The sequence below is a fragment of the Tyto alba genome, unplaced genomic scaffold (assembly GCF_018691265.1).
Source record: "Tyto alba isolate M040663 unplaced genomic scaffold, T.alba_DEE_v4.0 Super-Scaffold_42, whole genome shotgun sequence".
In the NCBI taxonomy this organism is placed as follows: Eukaryota; Metazoa; Chordata; class Aves; order Strigiformes; family Tytonidae; genus Tyto; species Tyto alba.
The window spans coordinates 35,935,984-35,962,554 of record NW_024881318.1 but is presented as its reverse complement, the minus strand read 5'-3'; the positions used below and the strand labels follow the sequence as shown (position 1 = coordinate 35,962,554).

Sequence of the window (26,571 nt, the reverse complement as noted above, 5' to 3'; positions counted from 1 at the left end):
AATATGTTTTGGATTTGCTTTTATTGTGGCCTAACAGAGCAAAGTTTGCACAGCTCCAGAGAAAAATTAAAGGAAAATTACCTAATTTTCACATTTTTATGGGTTTTATTTCTTATTTTTGTTCGTAAAATAAAACACCAGTAACATCCAATATCCAGTTCAGTATCTGAAATAGCAATTGTCATGTATGAGAGAGCAGTCTGAATCACTTCTAGCTGGCTAACTATATGAGATGGTGTTTTGTTAATTATTTTTAACTATATTAACATATATATAATGATAATTACTATCATTATAATTAGAATAATAATATTATTTATTTATAAATAATTGTTTGTTGTCTTAGTGGCTTTTGGTAATTTAGGAGTATCTGCAATATTATCACCAAATAGCACAAAGAAGTTATTTGAGCCTTACATGAGCTAAAGTATGATGTGTAATATTAAAATATAAACTATCCCATTAAGTAAATATGAATCACTTCCATACATTCTACAGAAGGGCTAAGAAAGAAATATGCAGATCCAAGCAAGATTCAGATCAGGTTTTGCTGTAAAGCCTTGGTGCTGAGAACTCTACAGCTAGGGAGTCACTATTTAGTGGGAAAACTTCTACTGGTTTTGCATTGATGCTCATCTTATTTCACAAATATGTGGAGCAGGAGTATATGGAATTCATAACATGACAAAATTTATTAAAAGAGTTGTGTTTTGGAATAATGAAGGAAAAGCAAGTTCCAGGCTGAAGACCTAACTTGAGTCTTTGGCTGTGTATATTGGATAGAGTGTGAAACTGTTGTACTGAAAGAGAGGGGTTCAGACTTCATTCAGCATTACCAGCTACATGCAACGTAAGTAACCTAGTGACCTATGCTTCCTTCAAGAGCTACATCTAGCCCTCTAGTAGCAAGCTTCTAAAGTGTTTAAAGGGACATTAACTATTTCTCATACAGATGGAAATTGTGGTGTCTTTAGTTCTAGTCAAGGGTATACAGCACTGGCAGCACCACTAAATGAAGATTATTGGGGTTAGGTAATTATGGCTTGTGGCATCAAAACCTGCATCATTTTCCTTGTAAATACTGATTCAGTAGAAGCCAGAATATTTTATGTACCACCATCAGAGTTTTATTTCTGGATTTCAGTTTGCTTCTTCTTGTAGTCAAAGTTCATGTATGCAAAGGCCATGAGACAGAGCATAATCAAAGTATCACATATGTATTGCATATTTAACTGTATTTCTGAAGGAGAGAAGGAACTCCATAATGAAATGCAAGTTGTTTGTTATCAGAAAAAGGGGGATTTGCTATTCAGTTTCTTTGGTTCTTTTACTTTAATTTCAAATAGCAAGAGGAAAATTCATGCTTCAGCTTATTTTATTTTATCTCTCTCCATAAGAGATAATTTTTAAAAATATATATTTATTATCTTTTGAATAATTTTCATTATCAAGCCACCTTGAAAGTCTGTTCTTATTAGTAGAATGGCAAAAGATAGTTTATGAGGCTTCCAGCTACCTAGAACACAGTAGTATTTTTTGGAAAGCAAGTAACATGTTGGCTGAGTCTAGTGAAGCAGAGAGGAGGAATCTTATTATTATTTGCCCTCAGCAGTAAATACCTTTGCATTTAAAAAAAAAGTAAGAATTTCAATGTACAGTAAAAAGAACTGCTCTTCTATGTCTACAAATACTGAAGAATATGTGCAGCTTCTTCAAAAGGAAAAAGGACTGCAGTTGCAAGTGCTTTGGTGTATTTGTGAGACAAACAGACAATTATAGAGAAAAAAATGTTAGGATGAAGCGTCAAATGTGATCTCATTCAATTGCAGCATTTTTTGTAAATGGTTTTGGTTCATATTAAAGTGCAATTAATAACAAGGACATTATTTTTCAATTAATAGATAAAATTAAGAACTCAAGGATTTACAAATGGATTTATTTTGTTGTTAGGAAAAAAAAAATCATTCTGCAACAAGGAGTTACACCTCCAGGTAGCTAAGAAATCATTTTTACTTTCTGGGATGTTTTATGAATGAAGCAGCTACATCTTAAAGTGAGAATTACTGCAGCAGATCTTTGTGTTTCTGAAAAATATATAAAACAATTGCTGCCACAAAATATTCAATTCCACTTTCACCCCTCACCAAATGCTACCTTATCAGACGGGCTTTAATAAAAGACTATGCTGTCTCACCTTTGAACACTAGGGATATTAATACTTACATTACCAGCCTCTGTGAATGCTGTGAGAGATGATTATTAATGCTTACAAAATAAAACACTACAGCAATAGAAAGCATTGTAGTATTGAAATGTGAATACACAGGCAGTGTGCAAAGTTCTTTATTATGAAAGTGTCAGTTCCATTCTTAAAACTGAGTTGAAATTTGCATATCATAATAATGTATGACAGTAAATGTTGATTGGTAAAGAAAACTTATATTCAAATTTATTCATGAGGATTTTCTGATTCCTATAAATAGCTATTTGTAAGAAGGTATGTTTATATAAATCAAGAACATCTCTGATTAGATTTAGCAGTAAATCCAAAAGCAAATTTATGAAACTTGAATTTCTAAACTCATTAATTTCTTCAGGTCATTTCAAGCAAGTAACCAATTAATTTATCCAAATTATTCAAACAGGATTTCTATGTTTCTCAGATCTGATGTGGCAACTTAGTACTGTTCTTGCAGGAAAAAAAAAAAATCAAGAGAGTCATCTTCATTCCTATTTTTTCTTCACTCTCTTACTTGATTGAATGGAGCATAGAAAGGCTTTTTGTATAGTCTTTTAACATATCCCATTATATCATCTAGGATCCTGAGGAACAAGATGACAATATGGAAGGAAAGAACAGTGGAGTAACTTTACAGAAAATGAGTGGGTTTTGAGCATGCTGTACCTCACACATTTGAAATAAAAGCATGATACAGAGGAAGATGTGGAAAGTTACTGTAAGAATATAAACTTGAAACACTGCAAAATTCATTCTAGAAAAGTAGTTTCAAAGACTCACTTTACTTTCAAAACAATGTGATAGCTACATACTCTTTGCCCTAAGTAACAAGATTCATGCAGCCTAACTTCAGCTGAATAGGGGTGTTATTTCTACAGTCACTTGCAAAGAATTACAATAGTGCAGGAATCCTCACTGTATTTTGCAACGTCCTGTAAGCTAAGACATCAGAGAGGTTCAGGTCAAATGCATTTCTGTATTTCCCAGGTTTGGGCTTTGAATTTCACAAAGATAGCTTTTGCAAGATAAACATTGTGAAATTACAGGTACATCCATTCAAAGGTAAATATTAGGAACATGGTAGTTTATACAGCAGTTCAGCATTTCTCAGATCATGGTTGGCATCAGAATTTGTACAGACAATTGAGAAAATACTGAGAGGATGTTTCATACTTGATGAAAGAATCAATTTGGTTGCAATTTCACACCCATCAACTTCCTCATGTTACAAACATGAGGAGAGAAATAATTCCTATTCTTTGCTGCTGCCTGTCATGATTTAAGCCCAGTCTGCAACTAAGCACCACACAGATGCCTGCTCACTCCCACCAGTGGGATCCCATTCAGTGAGATGAGGAAGAGAATCAGAAGGGTAAACGTGAGAAAACTCATGGGCTAAGATTAAGACAATTTAACAGGTCAAGGAAAAGCCTTGTGCACAAGCAAAGCAAACTAGGGAATTCATTCACCATTTCCCATGGGCCCACAGGTGCTCAACCATCTCCTGGAAAGCAGGGCACCATCATACGTAATGGTGACTTGAGAAGACAAATGCCATCACTCCAAATGTCCCCCCTTCCTCCTTCCTCCCCCAGCTTTATATGCTGATCATGACTCTAAATGGTATGGAATATCCCTTTGATCAAGTGGGGTCAGCTGTCCCAGCTGTGTCCCCTCCCAGCTTCTTTTGCACCCCCAGCCTGCTCCCCGGTGGGGTGGGTCTGTGTAAGCACTGCTCAGCAGTAACTAAAACATCAGTGTGTTACCAACATTGTTTTCAGCACAAATCCAAAACATAACCTCATCCTAGCTAGTATGAAGAAAATGATCTTTATCCTAGCCAAAACCAGCACACTGCCTTACCACTAATGTGCTAGGTGTTCATCACTGCTACAGTTCCTTAATCTCTAGTAGTATGTGTTCTCTGAAAATTGTATGTTTTAAAGTTTCTGTCTTTAGGTTCCCGAAACTTGTCAATTTGTGCCCCAAACTGTGCTTCCTAAGACCTCCTTTATTCTCATCTTTCCTTTTGTCATTTTGGAACCTAAACAAGGACTTTTTCTTGCATTTCACATGATGTGCAGCCTTGTTTCCTCTTCATAAATCTTTGTGGTTGGTCTTCCATCACTCACTCTTCCATCACAAACTTACATATACCCCATTAATACAAAAGTGACAGAGGTATATACACATTGTAATATAATTTTTTCTCAAATTTTTAACTTTTTTTGGATATCTTTTCAAGAATTAGGATGACTGATGGTGAGTCCATAAAAAGCATACATTCAGGTTGTACTTTTACTAAAACCAGCAAGAATTTTATTATGGTCAGTGGTAGCAGAAAAATGCCAGCATGGGTACTCCTGCATTTTTACCTGTATTAATTTATACCAGAAACTTCTGAAGTCAGAATCCTGTCACTACTTATGAACTACTGTGTGCAGCAATCCAATTGTGTAAATAACATTAACACTCAATTTTTACTATTATCATATGAAAGAAATATGCTAATGATTAGCAATGAGGTAAACAGGTACCTTTTAAGATCTCAAACTATTGTACCAAATTCCCCAAGAAGTTCTAGAAAATCTTTTCTGCTTTCATGATATATTTTACTGACTCAACTACTAATCAACTGTTTTCAGTAATCCAATACTCCCTGTTCTTTGGCAGCATATAACTACTATGAGTTTCAATGTCAAGAGAAAGCCTTCACTTATGTTTTCGTTCATGGATCTTCCTAAAACTGTAGCAATATACATGCAAACAGTCAGTCTCTGACTGTTAAAGCAGTAGTAGATGAGCACTCATGGAACTCATTTTAGACACTTATTTCAGTGTGTTCTGGAAGATTTGCTTAGTTTTCTTTAATATGAACTCAGTAACTGAATAGGCATAAGGACATTTACATAACTATGAATTTCAAGGTAAAGTCATGCTCTCACAGAAGGCTCTGGGAGTTTTATGTGGTACGTATTTTCTAGTCAATTCATTTGAAACTAGGTTTCAGCCCTCTGGGCACACTTTTTGAATTCAGGGATTAAAGACAGAATGGAAGTTTTTAGGCTATCATTCCTGTATGGATGTGGAAGACAGGGCTTTATTTCAATCAGCTCACCACCCAACTTTAGATCTAGTATTACAGACTTCTTAAATTTCACTTAGAACACAGATTATGGAATTTTACAATGCAGATGAAGAATTTCTTGGTCTTTAGCTTTAAAGAAAGAAAGACATCTGTAATACACCACAGCAAATGCTGCTGTTGCTTAATTTTCCTTTGGTGGAAAGGGATTCTGTTTGAATTTTCTTCTTGATCCTTATGAATTTGGATATAGGATTGATGTAATAAACACAGAAATTAATATGAAATCTTCAAGACTCCAAGACTCACAATCAGGCTTGAAAGATTATTTATTTTTAAGGAGAGAAAATATGAAAGTAGGGAAAAATAATAAAACAGAGTAAAAACAGAAGAGGAAAGGCATTTTGTCACTTACTACAATTGTATATTATCATAACTCTGAGGAGAAGTGGAGAGCAAATAAACAGCATGCAATTCTTGTATATACAGAAGACTTCCTGATGCAAGATCAGCTTTAAAACAAACATATTGATTTTGGTTCTGACAAGTTGGCATCTCTGAATTACAAAAATTGCTTTTTCAACTCTTGTATAAAACTCACTAATCAACTGAAGCAAAGGTATAACCCAGCTAATTCAGGCAAAATTTCATTGTAAATAAATAAAATGTTGAAAGCCACACTGATCAGTTTGAATTTCAAAATGGACTGATGTGAAATATACTGCTAACTCATCAAGGTCTTTACTGAAGGATCATTACCTTATAAGATGCTTCCAAGTGAGGATTCTGCTTATAACATAAAAACATTTCACTGCAAAAAGTTGTGAAGAAACATTGTAAAACAGCCCAGGAACCATAAAACAATTACTTTAAAGAGAAGTAGAAAGAGATACTGGGATCTGGCATCTTGAGCATAGTATTCACATTTTTCAATATTGTATAATAGCTTTTAAACTTTTCCTTATGTGTATGTCATTAGCCGCAGCACTATCCACTGGTCCCCCCATCTTAGTGTCATCTGCAGATGTGATGCATGTGCCCTTCATCCCCTTCAGGTCACTGAGCAGGCCAAGTGCCAGGATAGACCCTGCAGTACTCCACTTGTTAGGTCCAGGCAGAATATGACCCATTTCCACGATACTCTGAGCTTGACCAGCCAGAGTTTTTTATCCAGTTGGTGTCCCCACAGCCAGACTATAACATCCTAACTTGGATCCTACAAGAATATTGTTTCAGACAGTATTGAAAGTCTTGCTGCAGTCTGGAAAAATTATTCTCCCCTTGTCCACAAATCCAGTCCTTTTATCACAGAATGCAATCAGGTTGCTTAGGCAAGGTTCACCCTTGGTAAATCCATGTTGACTGTTTCCATTCACCTCCTCCTTCATGTGTCCATAAATTCTATTCAAGAATACTTGTTCCATGACTTTCCCCAAGACCAAAGCAAGACTGACCAACCTGTAAATTTCTGGTTTGTTCTTTTGGATTTCTTGAAAGACAGGTGCAACATTTTCCTTTTTCCACTTGTTGAAGACATGGTATTTCAAATTACCAATTACCATTGTAAAGCATTTATAAAAATTTATTAAATTTATACTCAATAGATTGAGTCATTTATACCTTTTTTTTTTTTTTTTTTTAATATTTGTGGAATACTCCTCCAGAAGCTGATTTTTATTTCCACAAAAATATATTATTTTGATTTTTCCATTCGAGAAACAGAAGAATTTTTAAAATTCTGGTTTTCAGTCCCTTTATCTCTAGATCTCTTTTTCACTCTTCTGCTCACTTTCTGAATTTTTTGGGGTTGGCTTGATTTTTATTTTTTTGCTATTCAGAAACATAAAGTCTAGTGTATATGAGAATTTGATTTACTAAATGACAGAGCCATGGTCATAGCCTTGCATCTGAGTGGGCAGAAGGGACAGATGAGAAGATGGATCAATTCATAGCAGTCCACTGTGTGGAGTGTATGGCCATCTACATGCTACGCTATTTAAGATCTTGCTTTCCTCTACATTTAGTTGTAACATATTAACTCCATGGAATTTTTTAAGTGGGGCAAAAATAAGGCTCTGGAAAACAAACAACATTTGACGTGAGGGGGAAGCTCTGTCAGAAGCAAGTAGTAGGGACTAGTAGTATGACAGGAAATATTTTTACAATCCAAGAAATATTTTTACTCCTGAGATACAGCATTGAGCACAAGTTCTTATTTCTATATGTATTGTGCTGTGTGAGATACAGCTTGATAAGTAACTGTGTTAGCTTTAAGAAGTACTAGTTATTTTATTACATTTGCATTTTCATGTGGTTTCATTGGAAACAATTATTTCAATTTCCAGAATCAAACAATGCACAGATTCATTGTAATATTTTGCCATTAAAGTTCATCTTCTGCTGAATTTTAGTTTTTTCTCTTTTCTTTCACTTGGAAGTGTTCTTTCTCTTTCTTATCTTTCTCTTGACCTTTTTCCTTGTTCCATAATTTCCAGTATATATGTAAAGGAGTCTCACACATCAAAGAATGTTTAATTACTCTTTCTTTCTTCAGTTCCCCTTATTCTTCTAGTTACTGTTCCTCCTTTCACTTTTCTTTTCTTTTTGTTTTTTCCTTTGTGTTTCCCAGTCTCTCCTCTGTTTATTCAGTTCCCCTCCTTAAACTTGCTTTCCTTCTTCCCCTTTCCTACTTCTCTTTACATGCCTTCAGTTTGATTCTTGCTCCTATTCTTTTTCTCCCTCATTCTCAATTCCCTCCCCTTCACACATGCAATCTCTGTTCTCTTAATTCAAAATTTATTTTCTGGAATTATTTAATCTCTGAAGATTTGTGTAAAATCCTGAAGAAATCAAAGAAGGGTCTTTATTCCCACTTGTTATTTTGGATAATGCCTTATGTCTCTCAGAAAATCCTTACCAATGAAGGACTCAATTATTTTTTTAGAGTGGAGAGGAGAGAGCATTCAGTCTGGAATTTAAGCAGCCAAGAATATCATGATGTGATCTTTGCCTTTCATTCCCATTCTCCCTTTGTTTTCTTGTGTTCAGCATTTCTCTTGACAGCTCATGGTTTGTTCCTGGTCTTAGAACAGAGTTGTCTTGTAGAACAAAAATTTTAAAAGTATAAATTGCACAGGTTTGAACTTCAAATTAGAAATTTTATTATTTCAGTCTCATTAGGTCTATAGCTCCATTCAATACATGAAAACAGCATGTGAGGTATGACAAATTTGCTAATAGATTAATTTGCTTTGGATTCAGACTAAACACCTGATTTTCATTTTCTTTTTGGAGAGCAGACATACTTGCACAACTTGTGTCAAAAACTAGTGCTTAGATTAGATCTTCTCACATTTTCCTCTGCACAGCTACTCTACTCTGGGCAAAATCCACAAAACCTAGTTGTCATCTAACCAGGAAAACATTTAAAAGGAATAATGGAATAAAAGTTATATGATAAATTCATGGAGTCTCAAACTCTGTTTGGTGAGGTGTCTGTTAGGCAGTAGTGTGAAGTTTGGTTTTAATTTTCAAAGTGATGAGGTCATCACAGGAAAAGCCATACTACCAACCTGGATAACAAATTTTCAGTATATTCATAACTAGAGCACAAATGTTTTGTCTAAGCAATGAGTTTGGAGAGTTATACTTTCTAAACGTGAAAACCTCCTTGACATTGTATTTATGCCTTCTTTTGAAACTATGAACAAAAGTGCCTGTTATTGTCATCTGTGGATCTGTAATGTAAGAAACTCTGCATGAGAAGCTATAGTAAGATCAAGTCATTTAATGGTGAAAAAAACAATGAAACCGGTATGAGACAGCAGTTACTTTGAGTCACTCTGACCAACGGATGAAATTTGTTACCTATCATTTATCCATTATTTTATCATTATTCCCAGTACATCCCATCATTTTCTTTGTTACCCAGAGAGAGCAATTCAAGAAAAAACAGTTTATTTTGTTATCAGGATGATACACAGATCCCAGCTACAGTTTTTACTGCCATGTTGAGGAGTTAATCAAGACTTTATTTGCAATATATTCACTTTATAACATAATTGTTATATGACTGGGGTTTTTTTGAGTTTTAATTGCCTGATAAATTCAGTGTAAAATCCTATGGTAGGAGATGAAATACAAGAGAAAGAGGATGATGGTCTGGCAATTCAATGTAAAAGTATTTTTGTCCTGAGAAGCAGGAAACATTTGCATAAATCTGAGCACGGGGACCCTGCAGTTCTAGATGGCATTAGGCTAGAAAGCCAAAAAGGGGAAAATCTGCTCTTTTGAATTTTTCTGTTATGGCTTTTCGTTGTGCCAGTTGTTTGGCTACTTTCACAAAAATTATTAGAAAACAATAGTTGCTAGTTATGTCATCCCTGTGACTGTGTCAATTTTATTAATATCATGCTACAAAAAAGCACATTTTTGTCTGGCTTCATTAAGGACCTGTTCAGTGATTTAAAGTAAAATACTATGTTGCAATTTATTTATATACATAGATACTGCCTATACAAAGGTTTGCTTGGAAAGACAGTCAATTTTGAGACATGGCTTTTGAGATAGAAACTTATATCCAACACTTCAAAAGTCCTAGGATCTGCCACATGCTGTTTGCTTGTGTAACTTTTCTGTTTGTGTATTATAAATCTGTATATTCTTTATTGCATTATGATTGTTATTTTTTTCTTCATTTTATGCAGTTTGGATTTCTTGCTTGCATTCATTTTTTTTCCCTTGGGACTGGGAAAGTTGGTTTGGTTTGGTTTGGTTTTGTTTTGATTATAATGAGATCTCTGAACTCTGTCTCCACCTGTTAGGGAATATATACCATTCCATGTGTCTGATTTTTTATTTGATGATATATACATAATTTTTATGTGTATGGAAATGTAATAGATATGCATGTGTTTGAAAGGTATGTATATGTCTCGTCGGAACTGAATAGCTTACTCTGTGCTGGAAGAATGAAGAGACCTGTATGTGTACTATCATAGTATTTTCAGAAAAAAAAAAAAAAAAAAAAAAAAAAAAAAAAAAAAAAAAAAAAAAAAACCACATAAAACCTCTCTTGCCTTCTCCATGATAGCACCTTGCTATCTTTCTAAAGCATATCAGACCTCCTCCACCACTATCTTGGAAGTGGAAAAGATGGAAAAAAGAGAGGGAAGAGAATCAAATTTTGTATTTTGAAGATGGAAGACACAGATGGAAGACCACTGTCTGTGATGATGCATCTTCTTTCCCTCAAGATCTGTCATACAGACACCAAGACTCCATCCTGTTTCCATACTCTGGGTAAAACATTTGAAAGAATGGAGCAATTTCTGTGGATTTTCATTGTGATCACAGAAGCCCTATATAGTTCTTTATCAAGTAGTTGTGAGGAATAGAAAGTGAAGATCTTAGGATTTACCTGGTAAAGACACAACATGTCATATGTCTCTTTCATAGGGTGGTATGTATGACCTAGTCATCTCAAAGTATTTTGACAATTCGATATGGGTTTTTTAATGCAGTTCTTATCTATCAATCAAACTTATTAGTAGATGTCTTTAAGTTTTGCTTTGATGACTACTTTCAAATGACATCCAAAGGAAAAAAACAAGAAGCTTGAAAAACAGTTGTGCAGAGAAACAGTATCAAAACAAAAGGAACGTTACATATTTCCACAAGCATCTCAGAAATTTAGCTAAGACTCACAGTTCCAGAAACCATGGAAAACCAGACTGGCCTGCCTAGAAGATCTGGTTTAACTCTTAAAAGAAAGCATTAACTTCCCTAATTAGTTTAGTACTTGTGACAGTACATATTGATTTTGACTACCTGGGTGAATCCTCTTAGGTTTTCTCAGAGGCCAGAGATCAAATGAATGTGTAGGCTTTACTATCTATTTGAAACCCATCACCCAAGCCTTGCTACTAAGCAAATGAAACAGATGTAAAAGTATTTGATTTATTAGTGGATCTCCTTTGCCAAGTTTTTCACTAAATAGTAGTGCTGTTTCTGCCTCTAATCAGCAAATTCTAAAATTACATTAAAAGTTACTTATGAATACTAATATCTATTCACAATAATGAATACTATTTTTTTCACACAAATAGTAGAATTATTCATAAAATAAGATTATTCGAGGTGTTTTATTATTGTACTATATCTGTTTGGATCTCTGGTATTTTCTTCAGCAGACTTCTGAATTCACTCTAATACTGTTATTCAGAGTTCCTATCTTATGATGCTACTGTTAGTGCAGTAAACAACCACACCACTGCAGTACATTTAATTTTAATTAGGCCTCCTATTCCTTTACATATCAAAATGACATAATGTATAGTGGCACACAGATTAAAGGCAGAGGAGCACAGCAGGAATGCTACATTTAAGTTGACTTATTTTCTGATGGTAAGCTACAGTATTTTTTAGTTTAAACCAGTACTTCTCCCTTACCCATTACCAGCCCATTGATCTCTAAAAGCCAACACAGGAGGGCTATATTATTCTTCCCAACTGTTTTTCCCTTGGAGAACATCATTTCTGAGAACAGGAGAAAAAAGTAGGCAGTTATCATTGAACACTATGGATTGGAAAATCAAATGACAATCACATGCTTCCAGATTCCAGATGTTATGAGAATTTCAAGACATTACCTCGAGTGGTCCAGTCTATTGGAACTGTGGAACTGTTGGCAAGTGGCACTGTGAAAGTGATTTTCTGTTTGGGCGTGTGTAACTGTGTAAGTGTCCAAAAGAAGCACACACACCCTCCTAACAATTCAAAAGTCCTCCTGAATTCTCCAGGCTCCTTAGCTGCATGCACCATTTCTGTTCTTTGCTCAGGCATCAGCTGCTTCCAAGAAAACTAGTGAGGAAAAAGTGGATCTGTCTTCTCAAGAATAAGGCTACTCTTTAAGTCCTAGCAAATCTGCATGTCTCTGGTCTTGATAAAGAGCGACAGGTCAAGTGGAAACACTGACAAGGATGAACTCTGATGTTTCACATCCTATGCCTAAAAAAACAGTGTGTTTTCTTCACTCCAGACACCAGATAGCACGGTTGGACAGCAATGAGGTGAGGTGTAGACCACTATTACCCACTTCAAAGTTGTTATTTAGGAGTACCAACCTGTGTTGAATGTGAAAGATGACACCTTTTGTACAAGGGAGTACTGTCAGCAATATTGATTCTTGCCCAAACAGGTGCAACATGATAGACCCTCTAATAGAACTACTATTTCTGTTATCTCGTTAACCTATGTAAAGTCTGCAAACACAGAGAATTTTGAAAGAAGATACCACTACTTCTTTGTATGTGAGTGAGACTTGATGCATGTCTCTTACTTCCAGGAAGGGGTAAGGAGTACGTGCCTCATAAACAAGGCAGGGCATTAATGCTCTGCTACACAGCAGTGTCATTCCCTTCTATATCATACGTGTTCGTGTAACTTCGAGTTCTATAGAAGGGACTGAAGATCAGTGTGAAGGTGAACCTCCCTACCAGTACATCTCCATAAATACCAGCTTCCTCTGCTACTCTGTGGAGGCACTGCCTCCCTGAAGCCATCGTAAAGCATACAAATAGTTCCTCACTGTTAATTTTATATGCACATATTAATGGGCTTCTGCTAAAATATTTTAAATGCTTCCATTCTGGTTTTGAAAATGTAAATATGTTTTATAACTTGTAAAAATATGAAAGGGACATGCATGGAATGTTGCATGTTTCTCATTAAAAATGAGGACATTTTTGATGGATGTAGTATAGCAGAATATATTCAGATAATTAATTTATGTTCATTCCAGGTTTTTTTCATTTCTCATCATGACCCCCTTTTCATGTATAATAGAACAATAAAAAATGGATTAGTTTATAGACTGAAAATACTCAGAGTTTTTATCTTTCTATGAAAAACTCATCTAGTCTAAGTTGGTTTGTATGTTGATTGATGCAAACCATAAGAATTTCTTTTAATTGAGTCAAACACACTGTCTCAAATATTTCAGTGCAGTCACAAGGTTTTTGTTGTTTTCACAGCTTTCTGAACAACTATTTTTTTTTTCCACTTTTTCTCTTCACATAAATAAAATTGTTTCCAGGACCCAACAGCTGGCACTTACTGGCTGAAGGAATGAACAGGAAGACAGTGTGTTGATAAGATTACAGAACAAGCTGAGAAGGAAAATTTATGCAGAGTTTTGTAAGCTTAGTGAGGCAGAAAATAGATTGGGGTGCAGAGAAGAAATAATGTGTCAGTCAAAGCTAAGCATACAGACATAAGCTTCCACAACACAAGAGCAGTCATGTGCTCTCTTAGCTTTTGTGACTTCAATAGTTACTTCTGATTTTGGTTAGAACAGCAGACAGATGTTTTCTAGAGATCATACTCTTAAGTGACTCTTTAGAATTCTCTCTTAAAGCCTGGAAAAAGCAAGAACAAAGCTGCATTGGAAGATGTAAGAGATGGTAGAATGGCTACAAGGAAGGGACCTAAGGAGGGAAAAACGTTGCAGCTGAACAATGCAACTTGGCCTTTGTATTCCCCTGTGTAAATAGATTTTTTTCAAATTTATAATTTCATCTCAATGCAATCAATTTTTCTGTAGCATAGTGTAGGTCAATGCTTTGTACTCAATACTGATAAATGAAAGAAATAATTATATTCTGGTAGTGTATTGTAACAGACTATCAAGTCAGGATACTACAGCTGTTTTTCAAGCCCTCCTGTGTGGATATTTTTGACTATTGGCTTCTGCTGGTGTCATTTCTCTATTTGATTTACAAGCAAGAAGGTTCTCCCTGAAATGACAAGAATGAAAAGATTTTACAAGCAAGATTATACTACGAAGTATTATTGGCAATACTATGCAAATTACCAGAAAGGCATTAAACTGCAATTTAACAAGCACTTGAGAAAGAATCTGTTACACACGTGACACACATCAATTAAAGAACATGTTCATTTGCATTCAAAGTATCTATTTCATTATTTAACTCAGAACATATTCTTAGTCATTTTTGAGATAATGGTATTCAAATTTCATAATATTAAAGAGAGATCAGTCTGGAAGAATCAATTTTAAAGGTAAAAGGGCAATGATCATCTGTCTTTACTAGTTTGAACTACACATAAGTCTCTCAGCTAACTTCAGTTATACCCCCTCACTAATAATTTGATAGGTTCCATTGAATGTCTGATTAAGATTTATATTCTATAGAACACAATGTTCATTTAATAGTACCATCATTATTAAGTCAGGTACTTCATTGACACTTTTATGGGTTAGAGCTCATTTGCACAAAGAGTAAGCAAAGCCACTTCACTCTTACATAGTGGATAAGAAATAACAGATCATCCAATTTTCCAAGACATGTTTCTCCTATCTCTTAACAACACACTTCTATCAACATATTTAGATATTTGTAGCAGGTTAATATGGGCCATTTTCACCTCACAACAACACAAGCCCTTAGCAACAGTATGTGTATATTCAGACACTGAGCCAAAATAGAAGATTAGACTATAGTTACCTGTGGACAATGTATGTCAGGAATTTTCAGGTATTATTTCATCTTAACAGCAGTCTCATTTCACTCCCTACTAACTCTGACTATAAACTCAGTTTTGTTTTCCTGTTCAAAATTACCTCTTGGGAACAACTAAGAGGATTCCCTTGTTAACTATAGTGATATTCAGTGTTTAGTTCATTCCTAGTTTAAGATAAATGTCAGAATTCGATATTGTACAGTAGTGCTCTAGATCTATGCAGTATGTCATGAGTAAGATGGTAGAACTGTAATTTAGTGTTATTCTTCTACTTCTTTATACATACTTGTATACAGCCACTATTTCAAAAATTTTTATTACCATTATACATGTACAAGAATCATTGCTTTCATCCATCAAGCATCTTGCATCCTCCCTGAGCAAACCTTTATGTTGTTTGATATCAAAGGCCTACATATTCTTCTACTAGAATCTTTGAGGAGAAAAATACTCTGTCCCTGAAGGGAGTAGTGAGTCTCCATTCCTATTTTATTCTCATTCATATGTAGCCCATCTACTTATCCACTGATATAGAAGTATCAGCTAAAATCATACATCTCTCTTACGACAAATATCCTCTTTGTTTGTGGTTAGATAACAAAAATATTTCAGTAGTGCAGTGGATACTTATCTTGTGGATACTTACCTAGCAGTGGTTCCTCAGTGTGTTAACATATTGTATAATTTTCATTTTCTATTAGTTTCTCACTATATTGAAATTATTCAGTTTCCCTTTCGCTGTTTAAAGAGCTTTCTGAACCCTGTATCTGAATATTTAAAGAAATATAATCCCACATTACATTCAAGTAATTAACATTATGTTTAAAACATATTTATGTATACCATAGAACTCAAAAGAGAAAAGGAAAGAAGGAAATGAAAAATAATGTGAATAACCACAGAGTTTGTTAATTCTGTTTGTGTCTCCCTGTTGTTACTTGTTTCCTCATTCCATTGCAATAACAAATCTTGTACAAATATATAAGTTAAATATATATATATATGTATTTGTATATTTATAAAAGGATACAGTTAATGGTCTGCATTGGATAAGAACTCTGTCTTTTTTTCAGTTTTCAGTGCTGAATTTTGTATACACAGCCTTGATAATCCTCATATTTTTTTTTAAATAACTAAAAATTTTACACGCTCAGAGTATGTGTTCTTCTAAGAAAGCAAAATGCTTCGTCACTGCTAAGTGGCTTGAAAGAAACAAGTAATCTGACCCAGAAATACAGTAATTTTTCAGGGTGTTTTGTAACCCAGTCTTTAATTCTTTGACTTAGGACTTGGCCATGGCCACACACTAATATTATTCCTCTTACCTCACCATGCAGCACTGATCTGTTTTCAAATCTCATCTACAGATTATCTTCTTTTGTACACTATACACACTGAAAAGTTATACAATCCTTTTCTGCATATGCAGTCATTTCTAGATATTCTTTCTGCATCATCAAGCAGACACACAGGGCATTGTCTATTGTTATCATGGGCATGCTTTGAAATGTTTCCATTTCCCACAGTCATTTTCACTTGACTCAATTTCAGTTTATTAGAAACAAGGTCTTCCTGATCATAAAATAGCCTCATAGCAACAATAAGATACAGCACAGAGAAAGGAAACCCTCAAATTCTCTCTTAATTAAAAGTAGTACATTTGTTTGAATAAGGAAACATATGACAAAATGTGGTGAAATAAATAATTTATTATCAATATTATTATAATTCAGTCACTCATGTTCTCTTTCTGTGTTATTTTTTTTGAGGTATGGAACTTCTGTTAGTGTATTAGACAAGAACGTTATTTCTTGCATGACAGTTCTGTATATGAGTACAGTGTTAATATATCATTATGTCCTATGTTCATGTTATCACATGAAATCACATTTTTCAGCTGAAACAAGTATACCTTGCATATCAACCCATACAATTATGCATGCATATAAGAGTATTCTCAGAAACACATAATCTTTAGATAATGAGGAGAATCATTCAATACATTGTGAAATCTGACTTCAGGAAGTTCTCATGAAGAAATAGAAGTCAGAGTTTAATGATATCTATTAGCATATAACCTGCTACTTCCTCTATTCTTTCTGTAATTCTTCACATTTAGTTTAGCTTCAGAATATCAAAATGACAAATTTTGCATCACAACATTTTAATGATAATCAAGCAAAGGATATTATGTAATTCCTTCTCTGGACATAAAGGTAGGTTAAGACACAGTTAAATGGTAGCTTATGAAAACAAACAGATAAATTTGCAAGTGCTACAAAATATCAAAGGTGTTCTAGCACCAGTTACAGAATTAAGTGACATGCCACAATAAAAATTTATTCTGATTAATTTATCTTTGAATAAAATTTTACAAAGATATTACATTGTATGAGTGATTAGCTTATCACTTTGGGGAAAGCAGGTACAATGGGTTTAGGTTTTAATAATGGAACAATTGGAAAAATACTATTTGGACAGAGATTTCTGGCATGGCTGTGAAATAGAAAACTGTTTTTAAATTAATTTCTGGTGTTAATTAAAGTCCTGATTCAAACCCCCTCTTGAGGCCCATGGAGATTTACCTATTGCATTCCGTAAATTTTGGAACCAATTCTATGACATCTCTACCACAACGGAAAAATGCCGAGTATTGTAATTCAGATATTAAAAAGCAGTTAATGAGATTGCAAAAGAAAGATGAAAGATAAAAATGATGTTATCATTAATATGGTGATGTAAAGATGGAATATTAAATCAGGATTCAGAGCTTTATCTATGTATGTATCTGCAGTTACAAGTTCCCAAATTAGGAGAGTGTATTCTGAAAGAGTTCTGAGATTTCTCCTGATTGTAGCCAGATTCAGGGAAAGATCATCACACCAGAAATTAGTCAGCCAAAATAGCACAATAAGATGTAGAAATATATATATAACTTTTAAATGACTGGAGATATAATTTTAAATGGGAAACATGGGCAATATATTTTGGGGGACATGAACCAAAATAGTAACCCTTCATTAAGTGGAGAAATCTTGTCTTGTTCTATACGAGTCAGGAAAACAACTGGTTGCTGTAAAATATTACAGACATTGTTCTATAATGCAATATACCCCAAGAGATTTAAGATTTTGCATGTCACTGATCAGACTGCAGCTAACACGAGTTAAACTAATTTTCCTGGAGTGGATATATTTTTCTGTAGTGTATGTTGCTGTTGTTAATCATTTTATTGACTGAAGTTCATCCTTGTGCTGAGGACCTGTCCAATACCCATGGAGAGAAATTAAAACTTCTTCCTGCAAACACTTAAGCATCTGTTTATTTTTGCATGAGTAAGGAGCTCTTTTAAATTTTAGCAGGCTTGCTGATGTGTATAGACTTCGGTGTTCATAAATGTTTCATAACATTTATGAACATAACTGTTGAGAAAGACTGTGTTCTAAATGTGTGGTGCATATATCTCGTACTGGCCCTCAGTGTAATGGTGAATTTGCATTAAGCAAACTTTGTTCTTCAGAACTGTAAAAAATATCACTTGTTTGACTCTATAATTTATACGTATTATGAAAAGTAAAAATATGATCCTACTGTCCTTACTTTTAACTCAGAGGAAATAATTTGCTAACAATAAGTGGATCAACATATAAAGGTGCAATATCATAGAAATTAGTGGAGTTGTAACTGGTACAACTAGAAGAATTTTGATGCAGTGTTTTTGAGTAAATTATTGCAGTTGAGAAACTGCATCTTTAGGCTTTTCCAATAATAAATATAGCAAAAATAATAAAGATTGATGGAAAATTTTGGACTATGAGCTTTTATGTACAAGATTGTTATTGAAAGCCTGAAAAAAAAACGTGCGTTAGCAGGCCTACTAAAGACAGGTACCTTGTTGCTGAAGACAGAATCTGTGTTTTAAAAAAATACAGACACTGAAAGGAAAGGGTAATTTACAGGGAATGGGAGAAGAGAAAAGGAATAGAAAGACTGAGCTGCTCCAAAGCCAATTAATATTTTTGAAATGTTAGTTGTCATGACTAGAGAGAGAGAGAGAACTATTGAAATATGAGATAGAGGGAACAAAGATTGACGAATGATAAAGAGAACACATTACATCATTTTTACTGGAAGAACTCAATATGAAGTAAACATCCTAAGGGAAAATTCTGACTAAACCTCTTCAGCATTGGAGGCCTTCAAGAAGAGTTGAACTGGTGCTTAGAAACTATTCTGATAAGTGGAACAGAAAATCTCTGGAAGAAAAGAAGCTATTCTTCATTTATCTTAGTTATGCTTTATCTCCTAAGTACAATAAAAAATGTAGCCACTGTTTGCCCATTAGATATTTTATTTATGCAATGGCAGCATGTTTAATTTACTTTTCTAAAAATACACCTTTCCATTGAACTATTTTTTAAATACACTTGTATTATTTATTTTTATGTTTTTGGAAGTACATGTCCTAAATTGCCTTAGAGCTCAGTAACATTCCTTTGCTCAATATATTTAACACTCAGTTGGTCACTTGTATAGCATGCTTACTGAAGGACCTAAATCATGTATAATTTATGTCTCTTATCTTGTCAGTAGAGATTTGCTTTGACTATTCACATGTGAAAAAATATTCATTCATCTAAATATTTTCAAATACTTCCCTTTAGGTTAGTGGGTGGGAGGTATTTTGTGGGTTGAATATTTCTCTCTCTGTTATTGAACTTACTGATGAAAGGAACAGCTAGAGTAGTAAAAAGCACTTTTTTGGTCTTTAAATGGAAACTACTATTTATTACACATTTTGCTAAAGCATCTGGAAACATGTGGTGAGAAGGTGGAAACTGCAATGAAATCAAGACCCGTGTTAATATGCTTCCTGAACAGATAATATACAAAACAATTTACTAAGATGTGGTGTTAACTTTTTGACTGTTGAATTTGCCATTTTACCGTTCCTGAGATATTTTTTTTCTGTGGCAAGCATCAAAACAATATTTCTGTGAAGAGCGATTTTTATATGTTCTCTCTTTAAGGATTTCATGCACCTCTTAATGCCATTTCATCAAAAAAAAACAACGATAAGAGAACTAGAAAAATATATCATAATAAATTATTAATACCAGTGTAGAATATTGTTCCCTTAGATGTCTTCAAAAATACAGTAAAAGTACTGTGGAGACACAAAATCAGATTCTTTTCCGAATCTATCAGCCAGAGCTAGATCTAGGGCCCAATTAAAATGAACAAGCAGTGAAGTTATTTTGCTGAGCTCAGCCTGGCACAGAAGCTTCCACCAAAAAATGAAACTACAAAGAATAGAACAGAAGAAAAAAATGGTTGATGGTTGAAGTGTCTCCTCTTAGGCGCTGGGGCATCTGATGCACAGAGAACAGATGCTTGGATTTGTTCCTCTTGATTACTTCTAGTTTTCTGCCTACTGCTGCAGTCCCATAAACTGAATGAAAATTGACTTTAGCTATATCTCTTCTTTGGCCAGCAACATGGGCATAACATGGGAGAAGGCACATGGTGCACATAAGGTGTATCCACTGTTTTCCAGCTATGGGCAAGGTTCTAGCCCAAGGTCCATCAAGATGAGGTATACCTAAGCCAGCCCATCCTTCATTTCTATACGATGAGATAGTGAAATTAGTGAGGGAAGGCAGGAAGACCTGACTGACCTCTGTTGGACATAAATCTATAAGTACCAGAGGCCTTCTGCAAGAATAAAAGCATGTCAGCTCTGCTTCCCTGAACAAGCTTTTAACATTCATTGACCAGGTTTCCATAACATTAATTTTTAGTATTTAAAATATATTGGTGTTTACTATGGAAAAGTGTTTGTTTCTTTGGAAAATGTATGAAGTAGAGCAGTTGTTCAGCAGAGAATTTGATTGCTCCAGAACTGTGTTCAGCAACAGCATAATGTTAAGGTAACATACCTCTCTACCCAGGTTCTTGTAAGATTGACTAGGAAAATAGTAAAAACTTTGGTAGAAATTTGAGCCTAAGTATATCTTCTGCTGTGGAAAATGCCGTAAAGGAAAGATTTCTGACCAGCATAAGTCCTTGTCAGTATTATTTACAAAACCACCCAAAAGTTCTTTCTCTGTTTCTCTACCAAAAATTAAGGAGAATAGCTCTATAATTGTCTTTTGACTAAATAAACAAAAGGATAAAGATTTTTAAATCTTCAGCTGCAGTTCAGAATGCAAATTTAAACTGAAGACATTCTGCCTCTATGTCTTGAACCTGATAAATCCTCTGTTATTGTTAGATCCTTTGAAAGTAAATTTATCTGCTTAATAGAAAGGTGCAGCACCTTTTAAGAGTAACACACCCCCACTTAAGAGCTGCCTCCAGACCTCGTAGAGGAAGTGTCTGTAAGATTTTTCACTACATTAGCTGAGTATTGGATCAGGTTCTTTGTTCTACCTATATTCTCTTGTTTGCATTTCCTCAATTTAAAATTGAAAACATTTATTGATTGCATGCAAAGAACAAGTGTAGTACATGATACAATCTAAACATCAAGTTTATAAAAAATATTCATCTTCCCACAGGCTATGACACTGAATATCCATTTTGATGCACTGAAAAAGATTGAGTTTATGTTTTTATAAGTCACAATTTGAAAGATAGGGTTTTTTTGTCTTTTGTACTATATGGACTTCCTGTTATGCAGATTGAAACCAGAGAAAGTATGTGTTATTTTAATTTGTATAGAACTCTCTGCAGTTAGAGATTGAATACTCAACACAAAGGATATTCCTTTTGCTTGGATTCAAAAATTAGAAAGTAAAAATGAATCTTGCTTGTGATAATTTTTAACTTATATAATGGAATAATATATTATGCATTTCACAAAGTTTTATTTTGCCTCTTTCCTTAGGTGAGAAACTTGGTGGACAGCAGCAAAATCTACAAAGATTCAAAGTAAGATTTCACATGCACTGACTTTCTAAGTGTTCACTGTTAGAGAATTTGGCATTGTTAGAGATTTTTGCAGTCATAGTTATTTTTTTCCTAAAAGGCTTATGACTTTTGGTTCAGGTTCTGTGCTATAAATGACGAACTCCCTTCTACTTGGCAATATTTAGTAGGTCTTGGAAGGAGTATCCATTCTGATATTGCAAGAGGTTCTTCTAGCCGGGAAACAGCACAATGCTTGGTTCAGAAGATCATGTAATAAATTCTTGTATATATCTCCTAAGGTGCAGGAGTGAAATCGGAGTTCAGATTCTGCAGTGTTGGAATAAAAGTCTCGCTGCTGCAGTGTGATGCCTAAGGTGTGCTATAAATTAAATGGTAATTTAGGGAATGCAATGAATGAGTAACAGCAGTAACAACAAAGGGTACTGAGCACTTCTAGCTGTTCTGTCTTGTGTGTTGTATCTCACACTAGAGTTTGTACAATGAATAATACTCATCTGTAAAGGGAAAGTAAAATTGGAAAACAGTTCACTGATTCTTATAAGAAAGTATTCTGCAAGCTATATCTGTATAAGAAAGATACGACAAAATTTTAATACTCTTTCTACCTACTTTGCATAAGGTAATATGGCAACTAGGCACATATGAGCTGACTCATCTTTTTGTTGAGTAAGGCAGGGTGTTCATTGACTTGGCTATGAAGTAGATAAATTTGTAGTGAGAAAATATTTTACAGCTAGTAAAGCATCAAGTAAATTTGTGCTTATTTTGTATATGTACCGACAGTTTGGCAATTTATAATACATTCCATATATTACATAATATATGGATGATAATGTATAGGAACTTTTGGGTTGTTGATCATATTAGGAAACAGCCAAATTATTTCTGTATTCCAGGGGAATCTTCAAGTTTTATAAGTTAGTACATTATGTATTATTTTGTATTATTAACTCATTAATAGCTGAAATAGGTGGTGAGAAAAAATATCGCCTATTTTTCCGGAGTTATTAAGTTATTTATAGAAGCAAAACCACTGACTTCATTGTGGAGAATGACAGAAGAATCTGAAGACGATTGAGTGAATGGACAATAAATTGCCAGATGAGATTCAGCATGCAGTAAATGTAAAGTGATGCTCCCTGAGAAAAAACAGTACTAATATCGCAAGAACCCACAATCTGTAGTGGTTCATTTCAATTCAGACTTAGATAGTTCTTCACAAAAGTAAATACAGCAACACTGGGTGAGATGAGGAGCAGGACAAAAAGGATGATCCAAAAAATAAGATAGTTTTTGTATTAGTAATAACTATATATCTAGTATTCTTCAATTTGTGACAGAAAGAAACTAAAGAAAGTCCAGACAGAAGGTTATGAAATCATGGCTGGTGTGTAGAAAATAATAGAAGGGAACAATCATTCTTTTTTGGTTCCAGTACAAAATCTATAGTCCAAAAACTGAAAGTAAAAAGTGCAAGGTTCAGAAAAAATACAGCTCATAGTGATGATGTGAAACCCCCTGCAAAAATTATTGGGGATTTAAAATTTTCTATAGACTCCAGGGAAAGCCAGAAAAAAATGTGGAAGAAAAATCCTATAAATCTGTAAATACACTGAAAATCCCTCTGGCTTCAGAAAGTCCCTAAGTTGCAATTGTGTGGATACATGCCCAGGGATGATACATATTTGTACTGTTATTACATTTCCCAAAATTTCCATTATTAGACACTCAATACCCTAGGGGAGCTATCATGTTACAAAGATCATTGGTCATTCCTGCTTTTATGGTATAACTTATAGAATATTCTATCAATTGGAAAGTAACAGTTAGAAATATAGCTAGTGAGCTAAACAAGTTACCAGACAAATACTTCAGTCTCTTTCTAGCTTAACTGTTTTAATGTAATTTTATATTTTAAGTCACTCTTGGTCTTGTGTTAAATTGCAGTAGCACTATCAGAAGTTAAGAAAAGGCTAGCCATTCCAGCAAGATTTATCCTTGCTTAGTTAAATCGTGTTGTGTATTCACAGAAAACACAAACTATGTTTTGCACAGGCCTCGAAGGAGGTTGCTATTCTAAGTCATAAGGGACTTAATGAAATGTCAGTATTTTCTTCTCATTCCTCAATGAGATGTCTACATACAATAATACAGTGGGGAAACGGTTTTAGGTAAGAAGGAAAAGTTACCACACCAAGTAAGAAAGGTTGTTGTGACTCATGAATTAAAATGGGATTTATGAACATGAGAGAGAAAAATAAAATGATAAATTAACAGGAACAAGATACTGTTGTGGTTTCATCTCAGAGGGCAACTGGCACCACACAGCTGCTCACTCCTGCCTTTCCCCCCAGTGCTGAGAGGGAGAAAATAAATCAAAAGTCTCAGGATTTGAGATAGGACAGAGAGGGGTGACTCCCCCATTACAGTCGTGGGCAAAAGACAGACTCATTAGGGGTATTAAAAAAGAACACATATTAAATACAGATGCAACAACAACACTTAAAAGATGGAGTAGGACAGTGAGAAACATTATCATATCTTGAAAAAGCCTTCTCCCACCTCTTCTTTCCTCACTGGCTTGGCTTTGCTCCCGATATTTCTACCTCCTCCCTGCAGAGATGAAGGGGGCAGGGAATAGGGAGTGCAGTCAGTGCTGCCACTTCTTCCACCTTGGAGGGAGGAAGGGGAGCTTCTGGAACTTCTTCCCCTTGCTCCAGTATGGTTCCCTCTTACAGGAGACAGTCCTCCACAAACTTCCTCCAATGTGAGTCCCTGCCATGGGCCGCAGCATTTCCCTCATTGCTCCAGTGTGAGACACCAACTTTCTCCAACTTGAGTCCCTCCCACAGGATGCTGCATTTCCCAAGTTGCTCCAGTGTGGGATATCCCCACGTGTTGCAATCCCCCCAGAATTAGACTACAACATCTGGGGCCACTTCCACAAGATTCTGGCCTAATTCAGGTGCAGTCACCTTCTGCAATGTGGGGACCCCCACAGACCACAGATTGGCATCTGCTCCACTCTAGGCCGTCATGGGTGGCAGGGGGAACAGCCCTGCCATATCACCACAGGCTGAAAGGGGGGTTACTGCTCTGGCACATGTCCCTTCAACTTTCCTCCTCTGTTCTTCCACTGATCTCTGTGTTCACGTAGATGTCACAACTTGTCCTCACAACTACAACTCGTCCTCCCAGGTCCCTTCTTAAAACACAGAGGTGCAACTGATTGGCTTGGCCTTGGCCAGAGGTTGGTCTGACTTGGAGACAGGGGAGCTTCAAGAAGCTTTTCAGAAGGGGCCACTGCTGTAGTCCCCTCCCCAGCTACCAAAAACCCCATTCTCTCAAACTCAGGACAGCTACCTAAGACACCCCTCTCTGATCAAAATTCAACTGATACTTAACTTCTGAATAGAAAAATCATTCTTTACAGTCTTCTCTTTAAAAAGTGTGTAACAATGGGGTTTCGTTCGTGGGGACACTGTTTTTATTTGTTTTTCTGTGGAAATAAGTCAATATTATTTTTAATATTTAATATTTAATATACTCTAATTTTTCACAGTATAAAAACACTGAACAAAATGGGAAAAACTATTCTTCTCACAACCACCAATACCTCTCTTGCTTTTTATTTTTTATTTTCCATATTCCCATCAGCTAGATAAGTTTCTGTTTTTTCTGGCTTATATGTTGATACAAGGTTGATGAGCACACGTCACTGTACTCTTGGAGAAGGGCTGTCCAAGGGCTGTGTTTATCTGCAAGAGGTGCTACTTAATAGCATCAACCTTGATTAGTACAAGGCATTATTTCTAAATTTCTTCTCTGTCTCTCTGTCTTTTTATGTTTCAAGTCAGAAAGAAACAGTAGAGACAAACACTGGAAGATGGTGTCTAGAGCTAATTGACTAGCATATTTAAAGTGGGTTGTGGTTGCTTAGAAACATTTATAGCCTTTAACAGAAGTCTGATTATTAAATAGTCTGCAGGGCAATGTAGGACAACATGTTTTTAGAAGAGCAAGAATCACAGTGAAAGATGGTTTGTGGCTTAATATTAAAGGGAAACATATTTACAAATAACATTTTATTTTTTAAGCCCAATTAAACAACATTACTGAACAAATTTTGAACAGTGCTTATGCCAGTGCAGTAAACTGAAACTCAGTGTCATGATGACTGTGGGCCAACTTGCTGTTTATTTCGTAATGTTCTCTGTTAATTCCAGAATTAGTTATTTTTTTCTCTATGGCTGATCTTGAGAGCTTGCAATCTATTTATTATAGTAAAGTGTATATTATGTAGGAAGAATCTGTTTATGCAGATCAAAGGACACAGACATGTCTGAAGTGCAGCAGCCTTTGATTATATAACAGCCTTATGACAAAAAATATCTTACAATGAGGGAACACTCAAAGTCTGAATTCTGTAGAGCATAGGGCAAACAATATGTCCTACAAAGGTACTGATATTTCTAATACAGATGACTTATCAAAAGTATCTAAAATAGATCTAATCTATAACCAGCTATATTTATCTGTTGAAATCTCATTGTCTTATTATGTATTTTAAAAAAAATGTAAATAATACCTATTATGTCATTTGTTTTGGGATTCTCCATGACAAAACTGTTCAGTCTTTCTAAAGCATGTCTCAAATTTCTTCACAAAGCATTATTGAAATCTTAGGGAACTTTGATTTTCTAAGTAATGTGCTTCTATTTCCCTGCTACATGTGAAACTGTTCATACTTTGTTGCAGCAATGAGGTCACT

The 26,571-nt window shown here is 34.9% G+C and overlaps 1 protein-coding gene across 47 annotated transcripts in view; it reads left to right on the top strand.

Annotated features, from left to right (window-relative positions):
• Positions 1 to 26,571, top strand: part of PTPRD (protein tyrosine phosphatase receptor type D) — a 1,276,575-nt gene that overhangs the window by 794,894 nt on the left and 455,110 nt on the right. For all 47 annotated transcript variants that reach the window (XM_042804932.1, XM_042804933.1, XM_042804934.1 and 44 more), the window contains one exon: positions 21,757 to 21,800. The gene's annotated coding sequence lies outside the window, so the exon portion shown is untranslated. The remainder of the gene's footprint in view (positions 1 to 21,756; positions 21,801 to 26,571) is intronic.